The following is a 5,161-nucleotide window of genomic DNA, read 5'->3' on the forward strand; positions in this document are numbered from 1 at the left end:
TGTTATGCCATCTCTTATGCTTATCGCGACATATTTTTGATTTAGGATGATTTGTTACATTTTACTGAGTACAGTTATACATTTCTCTAGTGACTTTTCCTCGCCAATCCCCCTTTTTTTATGAGTTTATATTTGAATGAGGCTCTACATCCTTAATTAAATATAGCACTTCAGGTGTGCTAATGTCCTTTGCGGACTTTTCGTGGTCATCTAAAATGGACGACGTTTTTGTTGCCAATTTTGGTGTATGGTTTATTTGATTTCTTTGATCCATATTCATGTTTATTTGGGTCCAAGTGCCAAGTAAAAGATTGTGTTCTTAACGGTGACGAGACATCGAACGTACTTAGAAACTTGTTAAATCTTAATAGGACGGAGGAGGATGTGGCATTAGCTTAAATGCCGTTTCCATAAGGTGTCATTCCCATATACTCAGGTAACAGAATGCCACATCCGCAAACCAGAAAAAATCATCTAAAGTAAAATATTACTTCCAGTATGCCAAAATCAGAATCTTACTTGGATCGATTCTAATGGATGTGTGAACGCGGTTGTAAAGGTTGAAATTGCTACAAAGTAATTTCAACCATACATATACTTTTGTACAAATCTGACGTCAGTCCGTCAGCAGAAAACGCAACACCAACACCATTTCGGACGACACCAGAAACCAACTCACCCTCAACAAAGTTCAGCGTACAACCTAGAAAGGATAAAATTTATTTAAATATTTATCGAGATCATAATACAATAACATTACCTGCATTCTGTGCGTCAATGAGCAGCGGGCATGGCTGGTAAACAAACCTGAAGAAAATAAAAAAAATAATAAAACAACAAAACTAAAACACAACTTGAAATATGTTAAGGAATAAAACAAATGAATTTTTAATTACAAATAATAATATAAAACATATATTGAACATTTATTAAACAATAAAACAAATTTTATATATTTATTTAATAACCATGAATTTCAAGAAATAAATTATCAACAATTAAAAAACACTCATGTTTACATTTTTTATAACATAAAAGAAAATAGAAAAAAACAATAAAACATAAAAATATAACACATCGGAAAAAACCACTTCTGCGATCAAATCCTAGTTTACAGGCTAATTCAGTCTACACTGGTCAGTTCGATCAAAGTAGGCTACTGGTCAATTCAAACAAATTAGTTTACAGGCTTAATCAGCCTACACTGGTCCATACGATCATTTTCTTTTTTTTTTCTTAATTATTCTTTTTTTTATCTGGCTCATTCAGCCAACCTATAGGTTTTCGTAACACAGAGCATCCGAGAGAAGACACCCAGGAGAGAACGCGGTCCTGTCCTGCCATCCCAGGATGGTGGACGCTTACTTAGAGCCGGCGTCTACTCGGCTCATCTCAGGGTTTTTGTGACCTTTTAAGCCCCGTCCTCCGACGCCTGGCTAGATTTTAGTCGCCTCTTACGACAGACATGCCTTACCACAGGAATATTCTAGCCCCTATCCCGCAAAGGGAAGATGACGTAGTAGAACATGGAAAGAATTTGTCAGAGCAAAAAAAAAAGGAGGTGGTATGTCTAGGAGAAAGTAAGTGTTCGGAGAAAGTAGACCCCGAGAAAGTAAAGTATGTTCAGAGAATGCTAAGGAACATAAAGGAACGTCAGTCGTTCCTTAGGCTTTTTCATTATTATCAAAAGTTTATTCCGAACGTGGCAAAATTAGCACTTTAACCAAATCGGTTGCTTAGAAAGAAGATAAAAATTGAGAGAACTCTGGCATGTCAGGCTCCCATGAATGAGGTGAAAATTGGTATAACAACCCCTGAGGGAGGTAAAGATTTTTTTCTACATTTTGCCAGTAGCAAATTAAGCCCCACAGAGAAGAAGTATTTAACAATCAAGGTGGAGTTTCTGCCCATAGTTTGGGCAACCAGAATTTTCCGACCGTGTCTTTTAGGAAGGCACTTTAAATAAGTTTCTCTATTTACAATAAAATAATAGATAATAGATCAAATTTCAATTCAAAATTATTCAAAGAAGTATGTAAATTGCTTGGTATAGGAAAAATAAAATACCACAATTGTTAAGTTATTGTAAAATAAAACAGTTTGCAAAGCTTTTAAGATTTTAACCTAGTTTATTTATTATATTGATAGTAGCAGTTTTTAATATATATGTTAGAGAAAAAGTCTTTTAAAAATCCGTTTCTGCAATGCTCTGTGCAGTATCACTGCCTCACTCACTTCCTCTTTCTGAAGTAACTGCTATCTTCACATACACAGACCACTTTTTGACAAGTAGGGTAAACAGACATAGCCTACTATCTGTCAATCATTTATAAGGTGACCATATGTCAACAGGGTGACTCGTCTCTAACACGGCCATCCTGCAATACTCATCGACCACGATGAGGAATCGCGTCACAAAACCAATAAAATTCAGAGAACATGTAACTCAGAGGCAATTTTCCACTTGTTTACACGACTCAATTCAAAACCAATAGAATTCAGAGAACATGTAACTCAGAGGCAATCTTCCGCTTGTTTACATAACTCAATACAAAACCAATAGAATTCAGAGAACATGTAACTCAGAGGCAATCTTCTGCTTGTTTACATGACTCAATACAAAACTAATAGAATTCAGAGAACATGTAACTCAGAGGCAATCTTCCGCTTGTTTACATAACTCAATACAAAACCAATAGAATTCAGAGAACATGTAACTCAGAGGCAATCTTCCGCTTGTTTACATAACTCAATACAAAACCAATAGAATTCAGAGAACATGTAACTCAGAGGCAATCTTCTGCTTGTTTACATGACTCAATACAAAACTAATAGAATTCAGAGAACATGTAACTCAGAGGCAATCTTCCGCTTGTTTACATAACTCAATACAAAACCAATAGAATTCAGAGAACATGTAACTCAGAGGCAATCTTCCGCTTGTTTACATAACTCAATACAAAACCAATAGAATTCAGAGAACATGTAACTCAGAGGCAATCTTCTGCTTGTTTACATGACTCTAGTTTTAAAATTCAAACGTCATATTTACCATATTCAATCATCAGAATCACACGTCAGCATGTTCCATGATTTCAAACATCAAACATTTATCACAACATTTAGACAGGGAAAATTATATCTATTCATTGCAAAATATTTTAATAGTTACTTATCTTATTCATGTTTGTTGTCATCTGTCATATGACAATGGGTTTCAGTGCATCCCTTGCAGCAATTATAAAGTTTCTTGAATTAAGTGCCTTCAACTTATATCTGTCATTTTGTAAAATACCAACGATCTCGTATGGTCCATCATAATACGGTTGTAGTTTGCTTTTTCTTATCTGATTGCTGTGATACACAACTTTTTGTCCAATTTTTAGTTTTTCCGGTTTTTTCTTATTCATGTCAAACCGAACTTTCATCTTTTCTGCATTTTCTTTCGATCTCTCCTCTGCCAACTTGCGCAGTGCTTCAATATTTTCATAAACTGGTTCTATGTCAAACCCTTCGAGTAATGCGCTAACTTTCGGTGTTTTGCCATCAATACCAGTTAGTAGTTTTAATGGTGAAAACCCGGTTGTTTTATTAATTGTGGTATTCAAAGCCAATTGGACTCGTCCTACAAAAACGGTCCATTCAAAACTATTTAGGGCATTCGTTCTTAATAAATTAGACACGGTATCAACGTAACGTTCCACCTGTCCATTTGCTCGACTACTACCAGAAGCTATGAGATGATGTTCAATGCCCATTGCTGCACAAAGCTTCTGAAAACCTTCAATTGTGAAGCAAGTTCCTCGATCGCTCACAACTTTATTTGGAACATCATAAATTGTGACATAGTCTAGAAATATTTGTACCGTTTCCGCCGCTTTCAAAGTCTTGATAGGTCGTAAATAACAAATTTTGTAAACGCATCAATCAGTATAAATATAAATCTGTATTCGCCAGCCATATGTTCATCAAAAGGTCCCATAAACTGTCTAACATGTTTAACAGTAGTCGGTGTTGGAGACCGCACCAACGCATCAATTTCTGTTTTACTCGGCTGGATACCATCTTCAGAAATTTCTCGGCCTAAATATTCGATCGATGATTGTAGAAACTTACATTTTTGTAAGTTCAACGAAAAACCATTTTTTGTTAAGGCTTCAAGTACCAAATCCAGATTCTTTAATCCTTCTTCTACCGTTTTTTCTTCTTAACACGTACCACTGGACTAGCAAAAGGAGAATTACTATCTCGCACTATATCATTGTTTTTTAATTCTGTGACAATATCCGAAATGATTTTATGTTCACACGGTGCCATATGATAGGGTCTATAGTAAATGTTAACATCCTTTGAAAGACGGATATTTAAAGATCCCCTAAATACGGTAGTAGTAGGAAAACCTTTAATAAAGCTTTTCGATTATTTATTTATAATATTTTCAAGTCCTTCAGACATTAGAGGTAATCTTTCTGCATCATAACTTGCGACGCATTTAGACACCATAATACAACGAAGAGTAGAACCCTTAATGTCTGTAATAATTTCTAAGCTAGCATCTTTTAATATGTCACGACCAATTATTATTTGTTTTGTCATGTATTGTTTGCCAATAACATGAAAACTGACTTCTAAAGTTAATTGCTCGAATTCCACTAATACATTTAATTGTTAATTTATCAGCAATATCTGCTATTATTATAGTTTACCTTTAATTATCACTGATATGTCGCGTGCATCTGAAACAGTCGTCACGCAAAAATTTATGCTCTTGCGTTCTTTGTCAAATTTATTCATGACATTCATTGGTTTAGCCACATGATTTTGTTTTTTATTAAGTTGGGAACATTGCATTCTTATATGCCCAAGTTTTCCACAACCGAAGTACCTTTTCTCACTGTCATTTTTAAAACATTCGTTTTTTAACAATTGAATATTTAAATTTCAACTTAATTTTCTTCAATTTCTCAATTGTATTAAAATAACTGAAATAAGGTATTATCCCACTTCTGATGTTAGAGAAAAAGTCTTTTAAAAATCCGTTTCTGCAATGCTCTGTGCAGTATCACTGTCTCACTCACTTCCTCTTTCTGAAGTAACTGCTATCTTCACATACACAGACCACATTTTGACAAGTAGGGTAAACAGACGTAGCCTACTATCT

Source organism: Teleopsis dalmanni, chromosome 2 (genome assembly GCF_002237135.1).
Source record: "Teleopsis dalmanni isolate 2A chromosome 2, ASM223713v2, whole genome shotgun sequence".
NCBI lineage: Eukaryota > Metazoa > Arthropoda > Insecta > Diptera > Diopsidae > Teleopsis > Teleopsis dalmanni.